Genomic DNA, 14,989 nt, shown 5'->3' with positions numbered 1-14,989 from the left:
TTAAAGCCATCATTGATATAAATTTAGAGCTATTTCTAACCAAGTTCTATAACTTGTGTGCTGGTGTACATATTTCTCTATGTAGATGTATTTTATAGATAATATAAATGTATATTTATAAATATTTAATATAATATACATATATAAATATATAACATAATATATAATATATACTATAAATATAGTTATAGCTTAGAAAGAGTGAATTAGTAGAGCTAGATGAAGTCTATAAGAATCAAAGATTGTCACAGAACTTTGGAAAAAGCAGGTTAGTCAAGACAAATAAATAACTATAAAATGTTCATAATGTGGGAGACAAAACATATTTTTGAAACTGTTTAAAAAGGTAATGATTACCTGAATGGTTTGGAGTTCTCATGGGCATGATTGTCTTGATGCTTCCTGGGTAGAAAAAAAAATGCAGTTAGGAAAGACTGTCCCATTAAACCACAACACTGCTGCATACAAATATCAATTTAAAGTTCATTATCTCCAGAACTCACACTGCTATGTGGCTAAAGAATAAAAGCAAGTAACTTCTTAGAATACAGTGCATTCAAGCAGTAAACCTTATATTGACATGGTGTCCAAAAATATTTCAAAGAGAAGTTATAAAAACTTCAGAGTAACCTTTTCTAAGATATAAGATTATATGAAAAATTATTTCAGTTTTTTTTTTACATAATTAGCCTGGTTTCAATCCCTTAGATAGTAAAAAGTTGAGAATAGTAGGGGTTTTTATGAACCTAGAGGCTTGAACATTCAAAAGAATACATTTCCTTTTTAGGAAATTTGCATCACAAAGCAAGCAAAGGAGTCCTCCAGATGACTGTGAGAACTGGACAACTTAGAAACCATTAGATTTTAAGTGATATTCAACTTTCATAAGCAAATGGTCAATGTAGTACCCAGAGGTTTCTGAGAACCTCCATGCTCAATTGTACTGGTTATGATGAAAGCTGAGAGATTTTTGGGGTGGGCAATGTGGCAGTGCTTACCAAAGTAAGAAAACATGCTGTTTTTTACTGTGTATCCAATAGAATTTATTATCCAGAACATTTTATTTTTATTTTTATTTTTTAAATATATTTTATTGATTTTTCACAGAGAAGAAGGGAGAGGGATAGAGAGCTAGAAACATCGATGAGAGAGCAACATGGACCAGCTGCCTCCTGCACACCCCACACTGGCGATGTGTCCGCAACCAAGGTACATGCCCTTGACCGGAATCAAATCTGGGACCTTTCAGTCCGCAGGCCGATGCTCTAGCCACTGAGCCAAACCGGTTTTGGCCAGAACATTTTTTTTTTTTTATTTCAAAACTTTGATCCTAGTAAAAACCACCTTGACTCAATTATGCAAATAGCTTCTATCAGAAAAATCTCTTCCTTTTGAATTTCTAAGATTCCTACATAATATGTCCTTCCATTTGATGATAAAATCAGATGATCCCCCCCAGCCATACTTCCTTCTCCTGGGCATTTAGGAAAAGCTCTGTGTGTGTCTGAGCTGGAGGTCCCAGCAGCTCTGGGGGTCCCTCTGGTCTACATGCCTCTGCGCTGCAGTGTCTAAATTTGCACTTCAGTAAAATGCTTAAGAATATTACTCAGAACATGGAAATTATTCCTATTTCACAGGAACCTTTTACATTAGATTTTAAACATATTTGAGGATATTCTCTCCCAACACCAACAAACTGTTATCCATAAAATCAGTTTTCTTCTTGGAGTTGCTGAGACATATAGAAAAAGGTTAAGTAGGAGAGAAAATGAGTGATGAGTCCTTTGGGGAATTTACTGATCATATTCTTTCACCATAAAAAATGGAGATTTTTTCCCCCCATTAATCTCTTGTCTACCATTGCTTTCTCTTGGAAACTGAAAAAGAAAATAATAATAACCCTCCGCCAGGTGTGTTGTGTTCACAGATGTATTACAGGGCATGACATGACTGTCTCTTCACCAAGCAGGAGCTGGGAGTGTTCAAAAGTCTCTTTACTGCTTTCCTCCACTTATGTTTAGGAAAGAAAATTCAACCTCAAAACCATAAGGCTTTCAAAGTTTAATTCAAGATTTGATAATGACATTTGTCATTTTTTTTTGTGTGTGTGTGTGAGGTGAAACTTTTACTTAGTAATCTACCTTTACCAACAATGGTATAAATCCCCAAGCTTGTATTTTATTACTTAAATGTATGAAGATGCTTTTAGACTGAGAAACTGTTTCTCTGGACCTTATTTGGACCTTATTATTGTTATTATCACAAACCATCAAATATACCATTGTATAAACCTGCAGTTTTAGCTAAATTTCTCAATATGGAACTCCCTAGTACTGTAAAGACCTACAGTAAGTAAAGTGGTTAGCTATAGCTACATAGATTCATTTCACTTTTCATCTCTAATTGCATGTTAAAAGTAAATTTCCAGTCTCCCCACTCATCTAATACGTTTAAAAGAAAAGCATCATGAGAGCAATCCTCACATGAAAACAGCCAGCTATCATTTCGTTCTCTGCGATTTCTTTTTATGGTAACCAAACCCATGCGAGGTCATTTTTGGCACTCATCGCCAACAAAGAAGAGGTATTCCAAACATGGTTTCACATTCCCATTTAAAATTTTCCCTAATGTCTTTGAGTGCTACGGGAGGAGTAAGATGTTTTGCCGGAGGATAAGACTTTTGGGTTTTCCGTGGAAGGTGCTCCAGCCCATAGGAGCCCACCAGTCAGTAAAGACAGGAGGTATCTAGCAGGCTCAGCATATTTTTCAGAGAGGGGTAGTGATAAAAAGATACTACCCTCTGCATGGCTACTTCAGTGGTAATGGAACTAAAGGAACTGAGCAAAAGAAAAGAAAATGAGCCCAGCTGGCATGGTCCAGTGGTTGAGCATTGACCTATGAACCAGGAGGTCATGGTTCAATTCCTGGTCAGAGCACATGCCTGGGTTGCAGGCTTGATCCCCAAAGGGGGTTATGCAGGAGCAGCCAATTACTGATTCTCTCTCATCTTTGATGTTTCTATCTCTCTTTCTCCCTCTCCCTTCTTCTGTGAAATGAATAAAAGTATATTTTTGTAAAAAGAAAAGAAAATGATATACTTCATGGAAGGGTTGCCATTTTCCTAAAAGTGTGCCCTGTCCTTTGGCCTCTCTTCACAGTCCCACTCAAACATATTTGGCAAGCAGTTAAATCACTTCCTCAGACAGGCCTGAAAGGCAAGGCACAGAGCAGCCTCCCGCACAGACCTGACAGAGGTCTCCTCAGGATAGCGGCTGGGTGGGATTGGCAGGAAGGCAGGCTTGCTCTGCACATGAATAAAGGCCCACAGTGTCCAGGCTTGTCAATCTGGGATCTTTTGCTTAGAAAAACACTATCTTAAAAAACACACACAAAAAAAACCAACTTCACCTCAGGAAATTAATCATTACTTGAGTGGAGGCAAAAGTCAAGAGAGCATTAAATAATAACATCCTAAATAATAATGGGTTAAAATGACTGGCCACAGACACCACTTCTCTCCTTCCAATATTTTAATACTGAAACATTTAAAAATAAAATAAAATGGTTATTTGGTCTTTTTTTTAATTGAGAATTTAGTGTTACCATTTTACTCGTGTAAACAAACATAGGTCTTATGATAATGAGTGAACAAAATTTTAGAGGCCATTGCTGTACATTTGCTTTTCAAATACCAGAGATCAATCCCAAAATATTTTAAGAAATAGATGAGTATCTCAGAGCACCATGACACATAGGAGAGGAAAAAGGATCTACTAAAAACTGTGACCAGTGCCAGAGTCCAGCTGAATACAGACTTATTTCCACAGAAGGATTAAAAAGGGCACCTTCTTGAGAGCCAAAGTCATTACAAATGCTTCTTTTATTAGCAAAAATTCTCATAACAACCCCTGTTCTCCCTAAAATGAGCAAGTCACCAATAAGAGAAAGATACTGTATATTTCATAAAAGCCTGCCAAGCAATTCAAATAACTTTTGGAGAAAAGAAAAAATATTATGATTTGACTGTGACTCGCGAATTTTCATATTTTGTCATGCATTTTTTTGCAATATTTTTATATCTGCAATTTATTTTTCTAGTGAAATATTTTCCCATTATAAAGCAAAAGTAATTAGGGGTTACCACTAAGTTGAATTTGACATGAAAATAAACTTTGCCAGAAAGGAATTCTCCTACATGAGGCTATCTCATTCAAAAACTATAATTAAACTAGTCTCTCATGAAAAACAAAATTAAGTCAAACCAAATATTCACAACACCTTTCTCTCTAAATAGCATATACTTTGCTCCCCCAGATTTGATGACAAAGTATGTTTATAGATAGGTGCATCATAGCTTTTCAGGTTAAATGTAAAAACAATAGAATAAAAGAATAAATTTTAGTTATTAACCTGTTATCCTCATATCACCAAACTGCACCACAACTGTCTGCCTTCCACGGTGCCAACTCTCCCACAGCAACTCATGCACCACTTCTGGGAATCTAAAAGATGAACAAGAAGGTTTAAACAATGATGACACTTGTAGTGAACTTAATAGGCATGCTTATTCTTTACTCACAGAAACTGCCTTCCCTGAAGAAGGGGGCAGGGGAGGGAATTGAACTGGATCTCTCAAGAAGACTTTTTTTCCCCCCAAAGGAAAAACAAAAAACAAAAACCTCCCGTCTTTTAATATAGTTTAAATCTTTGGAATTAGAACTTATATTAAAAGAAAAGTTACAGTAACTGCAAAAGTGGAGGCCGTTAAGAAAATAAGGTTAGAGTTAAAAGTTTAACATAGAAATTATGCCACCGGAGTCCAGGATACAATTCTGCACTATAGCTGAGATTCTCACAAAACTAAACTCTCAGGTCCTCGTAGCGAATTCTTTTCTATAGTTTACATCAGCAATGTTATGTTCTGTGCTAAAATTAATTTCTAAAATAGGAAGCCAAAACCAACCAAAGTAAAGTCCTGATACTTAACAAACCCTGGTAAGTAGCAAAGAAAGGTACTTTCTTATACTGAGAATCAATATTTATCCAAGTCTGATCCAAAGAGAGGCATGGAAGGTCACTGATACTATTTAATCCAAACAGATTCATCAGTTAAGCCTCTTAAAATGGTTTAGCACCAAGTATAAAAGGCCCATATAAAATGTTTTAAACTCCCCTAGATGGTTATTGTATATGTGCTCATTTAAAAAAAAAAAAAAAAAAATATATATATATATATATATATATATATATATATATATATATATATATATATATAATTGATTTCAGGAAGAAGGGAGATGGAGAGAGAGAAACATCAATGATGAGAGAGAATCTTTGATGTCTGCCTCTTGCACATCCACATTGGGGATCAAGCCTACAACCTGGGCATATGCCCCAACCAGGAATGTTTGAATGGTGACCTCCTGGTTCATAGGTCAATGCTCAACCACTGAGCCATGCTGGCTGGGCTTTTCTCATATTTTTAAAAAACTGCTCTTTCTACCAGAAAAGCGATGGACTCATAGGCAGGACTACAGCATCAATACATGACAACTAAGATAAGCCTTAACCTAGTACCAGTGCCTGAGAACATTCAAAGTGCTTAAAGGAAGAAGCTTGCTTAATTGTCCCCCTCCGCTCTGCTCATCACTGCAGTAGCACTTTGGGACACCCTGTGCACACTGAGACCTGGATCATTATAAGCAAGCAGGCCCACTCAGTTCCTCAAAAGACACAAAAGGTGCAAAAATAGCTTCTGCAATTGAGGCAAGAACCACATCAGCAACCAGATGAATGTGGGTGGTCAGATAAGATTGTGTTGCTGCAAAGGGCAAATTATTAAGCGAATGCTAGATTTATTTTCTTTCTTACACTTTGTTCTTCTTGCCTCAAATCAACCATTTGCTGGCACTTAAAATGACACTTGACTAGCTCTTCTATTTGCAAAAGTGAAAGATTCATCAAACCAAAGAGCACGTTTGATTAAACACCAAGGGAATGGTGGCAGTGTCCTAAAAAAAGAAAGAAAGGACATATATGTTCTATAAGATAATAAATAATTAACTATAGGTATATTTTTAACAAACCAAATGGCACCCCTTTTTTGAAGAAAAAGAAATCAAGTTTTAAAACTTATAAAACACACACCACAATTACACCTCGGCAATATGACTCTAAGCTAAAGTAAAGCATGGCATCCTTCAGAAAACAAATAAATCACCGAGCTACTTTACATTCTGAGCAAAATTCACCAAGACAAAAATGGGCCAAGATTCTATAAATATTGCTCTATACTGGGAACCATAACTTGCACTATTGAGTCACTACCTATGATTGGCAATGCTACAGTCACTGAACTAAGAGGTAAGAAGGGAAAAGGAGAACATAATTCACAGGAAGCTAGCCCACAACTGGTAACTGTGGAGCAACTATAGACAGGCTCCCAACCATTCCCTAACCCAGAAATCATCATTCCTACTAACAACCTCCACAGGCAAAGCAGAGTAGTGAGAGCCCCCCAGACAAGTGGTGACAGCGGGATGTTTCCAGTTCTGACTGCTTTTCGACCCCTACTTTCCAGGGCTCTGGTTATTGGCCACAGAAAACACTTGCCTCACGACATGCATATGCATCTGGAATTTTATGTTATTTATTTTTTATATATTTTTTTATCCTCACCAGAAGATTTTTTCCATTGATTTTTGATTTTAGAGAATGTGAAAGGGAGAGAGAGGGGAGGGGGAGAGGGAGAGGGAGAGGGAAAGGAAGAGGGAGAGGGAGAGGGAGAGGGAGAGGGAGAGGGAGAGGGAGAGGGAGAGGGAGAGGGAGAGGGAGAGGGAGAGGGAGAGGGAGAGGGAGAGGGAGAGGGAGAGGGAAGAGAGAGAGAGAGAGAAAGAGAGAGAGAGAGAGAGAGAGAGAGAGAGAGAGAGAGAGAGAGAGAGAGAGAGAGAGAAATGTAGATGTGAGAGAGACACATCAAGTGGTTGCTTCCAGAAAGCAGCCTGACTGGGGGCCAGGAACAAGTCCACAAACCAAGTACTTGCCCTTGAGGGGAATCAAACCCTCGACCCTTCCGTGTGCTGGCTGATGCTTTAACCACTGAGAAACACTGGCAAAGACTATTTCTGGAATTTTGTATTACAAAAAATCCTTTTCACTCAAAAGAGGATCCAGAATCTGTTTCTGTCATATGACTTACAACTCATGACTTTGTCAATATCTGATTTGCCCTTAATTAACTTAAAAATCAGTGATAATGATGCACTTATATTTTACCTCACAGAAACTTCCAGGTAATTAGTGTGATTTTAAAGCAAAGATTAAGACAATATTAACATGAGAGATATGACACCAATTTCTGAGATTTTACACAAATCAATTTGTTGCAAATTGGAATCAGTAATGGCCTCTCCGAGGGGGATAATTATTGGTACTATTATAATAAAGACATGGTGATAACTATCTCAGAAAAGCAATTATGCATCAGTTTTAGATGAGTTTTTGTGCCTTAGTTTGTTCAACAAAATAAAAGAAAAATATTTTCCCCAATAGCTCCTGAGAATGTGGTATGACAACTCATGCTTCTGTTCCATGGAAAACAACAGTTCACACTGTACACTATTAAACAATGAACAAAAGAAAGAGATTTTCATTTCTTTAATTTTACTTCTAGTTTACTAGATTAAAAAAAATCACCATGCAATGAAAATTTAATATTCAATAAAACTAATAAGTTTTCAGAAAATAGTGTTAACAAATCTTGTTAAATATCCCCAGTCATTTAAATTCCATTCCTCAGTGTGAGGTGAAAATTGCCTTTCAATTTAATAACAACATACAGACTGAGTCTTATGTTACCTGTAGGTTTGTAGAAGAGTTCCTTAAAAATAGTTTCCAATCCTCTATTTTCTATTTATAACAAACACTTGAAAAGTTTGAGTATTATTGTTTCTCTCTCAGTAGCCTCTCAGCCTTTCTACTTTAGAAAAAAAATTCTTGGCATTAGATATTTATTCTTAGATGCTTACAGGTTATTATCACTAAATCACTAAGCTAAGCAAGGGTCAGAGGTCATATTGAGCTATGATTAGATAGATGGATAGATGATAGGCAGGCAGAGAGGGATTTTTAAACTATCCATTGTTGGCAGGATGCTTTATTATTTTAAGTCTTTATTATTTCAAATTATTTTAAGACAAGTTATGGCTTAATAATTTAATATGACTTTTTGATGAATCTTGTAAGATATTGAAGTCTCATTAGCAAACTTCTCATGCAAATATAAGTATCTTCCATCATTCTTGTTTTTTTTTCCTGAAGTTAAAAGAATACACACTAGATCGTAATTTTAATAGAGAGCTGATAAGATAAGCCAGTTATACGTTAGATGAGAGTTGTCACAATTAAAAATAATTATTATTTGCATAACTCTATGAAAAATGGCATAGGACCTCGAAACAAGATGTGACCAATATGTTTCTTGGTTAAAAGGAGTGTTTAAGTATTACATATAAAGGAATGAATGCTACTCTTCATACATTAGAGAAGAATTATTTTTAGAATATAGTAAAAGAGATTTAAAAGTAGTAGGTAAAGATAGGTCCTGAAAAATAAATAAATGCACAAGATACACTTTACTAATCCCACCAGAAAAAGAAAAAAGGTTCTAAACTGGCCCATTGATCCACTTTGCAGTGTCTGGAATGGTAAGGTAAGAGACACTTGGTAAGTGGCTCAACCCCTGAGCCACATCCGCCAGGCCTACTTCCTTTTATTTGAAGCTTAGTAACCTGGCCTTATTGTAGGCACTAATTGAGTAAAGAAATGAAAAATGAATAATAAATGATATTGAACTTAAGATAAGCAAGACATTTATCATCCAATCTTTAAAGCTAATCGAAGAGAATAACAGTAGCTAAAACCTGTGCTCCATTGAACTGTTTATCCATTTTTATAGAAAATAAAATGAAAATTTTAACAAAATTAAATTTTTAATTTTTCCAAAATGAGTACATGGTAGCAAAATTAGCTGTCAAAGCAATCATTTTCTACAAGCAATAAATTATTTAGTATCCAAAACAAAACTAATTCATTCTCAACCATTTTTTAGCATAAGCTATTTTTCATTATCAAGCTTTTTTTATGTTCAAATAATTAAAAAACTTTCAAAGTACATATTTTAAGTCAAGTCATGAGATCATGTCCAAAGCAAGGGCAGTTCTTTCATTGATAGTCAATACAGGCAAACACTTTGGATCATAATATCCAGAATTCACCACGGAGGTGAACACCTGGTCACCCCATCTCCACACACACTAGTTCTGCAGAATGATGTAAGCTGTCTTGTTTTTGCAAAAAGTCAAGGCCAATTAGATGTTTCAAATAATTAAAAATCTTTTTTTCTCTCATTGGTGACATATCTTTATTTTTACATTCCATTTTTTATTTTTCTTTCCCTTCCTTTCTCTTCCCTCTGCTTTATCCCTTAATATTATGGCAGGTAAATAACTACTTCTTGCCAAGCTATCCTAAATATTTACTTGCTAACTAAATATTTGAAGAAGACAAAAGGAGCAATATTTGACTACTATTCTAATGAGAAATATGCCATAACTAAGCCCTAACTCCAAAGTATTGCTTTCTCGTGTTTTATCTTTTAAGTGTTTATGTTTATATGTTTTCTATTTTGGTTGCTCCGGGTGTATGTAAACAAGGTCATGATTCTTTTTCCAATTTTTTTTTTACTCCTGAATATGCCAAATTAGTATAAAGAAAGGCCAAAGTTAATGTTGGATTATATAAACAAAGAAAATAGAGAAATCAAATAATCAAATAATCAAATATGTATTATATTCATAAGAATACACAAAACAGACTGACCTTGTCTGAAGAAAAATCCATCTCTAAGAAAAGAGTAGCCTCCCACATCCATGTAAATAATACAAAAAGCAATAAAAGCACAGCTGAAAACTTGGACTGCATTCCATATTTCATGCTACAAGTGATTCTCAGATATGATGAAAAAGAACTTTTCTCAGTCTTCCTACAATAGGCCTACATGCAATAAATATCCTTCAAAAAGAAATCAATGTGAGGCCAATGACATATAATCTAACCAGATAGGCATAACCACCTGTAATAATTGAGCTTCTGAAATTATCAATTCTATCTCCTCTCTTAAAAATTTTGACAGAGTCAGGAAACTGACCAGTATGCCTGCCAGTGAAGAGGCATACAACATCAGTAAATCAAAGAGAAAATCTTGATTCAACACTGGCCCAGGACGGGTTCAGCACAAAGAATAAATGACAGGGTACTATCCCTCCAGACTTTAGAAATGGACATAAAGTTAGCACACAGCAAATAACATGAACATCAGTTATTGTCAGAGTTCTAGAAAGCCTATGACCAAGCAGGGCTTGTACAACCAGGAAAGAACCAATAGGTAGTTCAAATGGAAGCCATGCTTTACCCAAATGAAATAACCAGAAAAGCTGTATAATTACCTGTGCTTCCTGGTTATTCAGGGACTCCCCTGGCATACTGATAAACTCTGAATGACATTCATATTTTCAGACTCATCTTGGAATATATCATGGCCTATGAAGTTTAACAATTGAAAAATATTCATTTCAAGCAGGTATTTATAAGGTCCCACTGGAAAAATACTCATTTCAAGCAGGTATTTATAAGGTCCCACATGTCCATATTTGGGGAGACAAAGGGGATAAATGAGAGAGACCCTCTGCATTTGGTACTCAGGCTTTGGAAACCAACCCCCCTGAGTCACCATATTAGTACATCTGCATATAAAGTGTTTTTCCTAAATATTCTGAGTCCCTGATATATGTTTTCTGATCACCTGATAAATTCTGCAACATAATAAAATATACAAATTTACCTCTGTTGTTTTTAAATAAAACTCTGAAGATAATAAACTATAAACCATTATAAACAGTACATTGAAGACAATTTAAAAAATCTTTATATCCTGTCCAGCACCTGGGAAAACACCCTTTTGTCTTAATAACTGAAAAAGAGCATCATATATCTCGGATCATAGTGCTTGGAAGGGATCTAGTCAAATCCAACACCGTATCTAACAGTCAGGGATCCTGAAACTCATAGGGTGTAAGTGACTCATGTAAGTGGACTTTGGGAAACTTGAGCAAACTTAATCTCAAAAAGGATTCATTTAAAAATTTCTGGGACATTTTCAGCTACCAAACACAAAAGGAAACTTTTTTATACTTTTTTAATGCTATACATTTATGTAGGAAAAAAAACACAGAAGTGTGTATTTTTTGTAACCAAATATTAAGTTTAAACATCCAACCACTTTACCCTTTATTAAGAACCTCAATTCAGCACAGTAATTCAATTAATTGATTAAGAGTTAGGCTTACATCTCTTTACCCAAAATGTGAACAATAAGCTATTAATTTAACTTGGACTCTCCAATTTCTCACACTTTCTATCCTGTCTCCTTATTGATTGGAGTGGTCATTTTAATTGCTAAAGACCAGTGACGTGTGATACTGAGTCTATGTGCTTTACTTATTCCAAACATAGAAATGTGAAGATAATGGAAAACCAGGGGAAATGAAAGATGACTTCTGGATTAGAACTTAAAGCATCAGGGCAATGCTTCAGCCACAAACTTCTGCCTCTGCTCTTAGCGATGGTGAAGACAAGTAGGACAATGGTGACATCAATGGCTCACAAGATATAAAAAGCCATCCCTTGGGTTTGCTCATGAATATTCCTACCTTTTGCAGTCTTACAGCACATTTACCTCACTGACTATCAAGATCTTGGCCTACTTGCTAACTTGAAGGGCAGAATGGGGTAGTATTTAAAGCACCTACGTTCAAATAAATCAGGAATCAAGCTTTTACCAGCTACATGACCATGAACTCTCAGTATAAAGAAAGTAACAAAATCAAATATCACCTACCAATCTCATTCAATTGTGAGATTTCAATAAAACACATTAAATTCAAAGAACCCAGAACACTTAGCCAACAGTAACTGGTACATGGCAATTGTTCAAGTGTTATTGTGGCTGTTATTATTATGAGTTATAACTGCCCTCAAAGACTTAGCCTGGGCCTTGGTCACTACAATTTCAGATAATACCAGGATATAGAGCCAACTTAGAGTCTGAGGCAACTGTACAGGATGACAATAGCTCACTCAAGCCTGGCTTAGAACAAACTTAAGCCCTTGTATCTAGGTTGAGAGTCTCATGTATACTCCAGGCACCAGAACGAGGAAGGAGTGCCTGGTTGAATTCCTCTACCTGAAATTTTCTCACAATTGATATGGGTTGAATGTTTTTGTTCTTCCAAAATTCAGATATGATGCCCTAGCCCCCAATATGGCTATATTTGGATGGGGCTTCTAAGGAAGTAACTAAGGTTTAATGAAGTCACAAGGGTGGTGTCCTGATCGCACAGGTTTAGTATTTTTATAAGTAGAGACCTCAGAGAGCTCTTGCTCATTTTCTCCCTCCACAAAACATGAGGAAGAGGCTGTGTGAGCACACAGTAAGGTGGTGGCTGCAGAAAAGCCAAGTTAGGTTTCAGAATGGGATTAAAAGAAATACTTTTCTGTTAAACCACCAAGTCTGTGGCTCCTTTTATTTATTTATTTATTTATTTATTTATTTATTTATTTATTTATTTTTATGGTAAGCTGTGAAGACTAATATAATAATTTAACACAATTTTGCAAAGTACATAAAATTGTTGGAATGAGGGAGAAAAGATACAAAGAAAAGAATATTGGATTTTGAGTCAAGAAATCCATACTGCTGTACTAGTTCAAATACCTTGTAGCTGTATAATCTTGGGCAATTTATTTAATATTTTTTACGCTTTTTTCTTCACTCAGAAATCAAAACAGTAATTTCTCCCAATCATGGTCATCGTAACCAGGATGCCTGTCATAGTAGGTACTCAATAAACTATTCTTTTTTTTTTTTTTTTTTTTTTTTAAGATAATGGGATAAAGGGGGACTCCTGTGGGGAAGAGAATATAATAATTAAAGATATTTTCTCTCATAATTCTATATTACTACATAAAGGAAGACATTGTAATAGTTATGCTGTGCTAAATTCTATCAACACTTAAATATTATTTGATGGCCTGAATATTCACTTTTTATGGTGTCATTAGCAAGCAAGGTGATTTTCCCCCCCAGTGTTTTAGTGAGTAATTTATCAGAGGAAAATTATTCTATACCATGTTCACTCTACCCCACCCAATTCAATGGTTGTTAAAATATGCATTGATTGCTACTATGGACAAAGTGATATATCAATTCTAATTTATTTAACATTAAAAAGGAGCTGTGTGGTATACAATTTTAATTGTCTATTTAAAATTAATTCCCACAGGAGAAATTTATCTGATGTGTCTATACAAGAATAATTTTATTCTAGCCCTAGCTGGTTTGGCTCAGTGGCTATAGAGTGTTGACCTGCAGACTGAAGGGTCCCATGTTCAATTCTGATCAAGAGCACATGACTGAATTGTGGGCTCGATCCCCAGTGTGGGGTGTGCAGGAGATAGCAGATCAATGATTCTCTCTCATTATTGATGTTTCTATCTTTCTCTACCTCTCTGAAATCAATAAAAATATATTAAAAAGAGGAATAATTTTATTCTTACTGAAAACTGGCTTTACAGATCCTACATTTTAAGTCTATTAAGTGTCCCCATTTAGGTTAGCTGCTGGTAAGCTAAGGTCTTTATTTGGAAACAACTTCTAGAAAGTACCTAAGCCTTCTTGGCACATATTTTGATCACTAACATCATTTCTAGTTTCAAGTACTATTCCTACTTTTGGTTCCCATTTACTAATATGTATACATATATACTTCAAGAATGGGGACTGATACAAAAGAACACAATAAATGTAGCTGGAAACTGTTTAGAAAATTGAACATATATGTACATTTCAATAGTGGTTGGGCAGCACAATTGTAAAAACTAATTGGTTCCGGTATATAAAAGGAATGTGAAAACCCCCCAAATATTTGTCTTTTTTAGTCTTCAACTGTTTTGATTCCAAGGAAAGGGAAGATTTCATAAATATAACAGAAAAGGTACATATAACACAACTCAAGAGAAACTATTTTCCTTCTCTAAGGAATTGCATATGAATAATATGGAAATAATATGGTCAGATTATATTATCTTTGAGACACGGTCGAATTTTCAGTTACTGTCAAAGCTCAGCAGCACACATGGTAAATACGTCTGACATATTCTTGGACACAGATAACTTATACTGGCAGATCCTACACACAAACCCAATACAGTGTACTGAAGGGTTTGGATGAATACTTTTTTATTTGTTGAGCATCCATAGGGTAAAAAATCAGATTTGGACACATGTACTTTAACAAGTTTATAATCCATGTCAAGTCTTAAACCAACCTCTACTTTTTAAAAAATATATTTTATTGATTTTTTACAGAGAGGAAAGGAGAGAGAGAGAGAGAGAGAGAGAGAGAGAGAGAGAGAGAGAGAGAGAGTTAGAAACATCAATGAGAGAGAAACATCGATCAGCTGCCTCCTGCACACCTCCCACTGGGGATGTGCCTGCAACCAAGGCACGTGCCCTTGATTAAAATTAAACCCGGAACCCTTCAGTCCTCAGGCCAATGCTCTATCCACTGAGCCAAACAGGTTTCAGCCAAGATAGTTCACTTAATATGGGGGTAGGGGAGTCATTAATGCCCTTAAAAACCCTTAAACCTTCACACTTGCTTGGTGATACCCAGTCCATAAAAACGAAAGCACTCTAACCTTAAAGACACCTGACAGGTTTACTCTTAATGTTTTTCTACATTTTTATTTATTTATTTTAAATATATTTTATTGATTTTGTACAGAGAGGAAGGGAGAGAGATAGAGAGTTAGAAACATCGATGAGAGAGTCATCGATCAGCTGACTCTTGCACACCCCCTACTGGGGATA

General features: G+C 35.6%; 1 protein-coding gene across 7 annotated transcripts in view; it reads right to left on the bottom strand.

The window, feature by feature from the left end:
* HIVEP2 (HIVEP zinc finger 2) overlaps window positions 1-14,989 on the bottom strand; it is a 174,346-nt gene that overhangs the window by 24,531 nt on the left and 134,826 nt on the right. For all 7 annotated transcript variants that reach the window (XM_084889317.1, XM_084889312.1, XM_084889311.1 and 4 more), the window contains 2 exons: window positions 4,411-4,502; window positions 358-402 (listed from right to left, as the gene is read on the bottom strand). The gene's annotated coding sequence lies outside the window, so the exon portion shown is untranslated. The remainder of the gene's footprint in view (window positions 1-357; window positions 403-4,410; window positions 4,503-14,989) is intronic.

The sequence above is a fragment of the Pipistrellus hanaki genome (assembly GCF_964339955.1).
Source record: "Pipistrellus hanaki genome assembly, chromosome: 7".
In the NCBI taxonomy this organism is placed as follows: Eukaryota; Metazoa; Chordata; class Mammalia; order Chiroptera; family Vespertilionidae; genus Pipistrellus; species Pipistrellus hanaki.
This window is presented reverse-complemented; position numbering and strand designations above follow the sequence as displayed.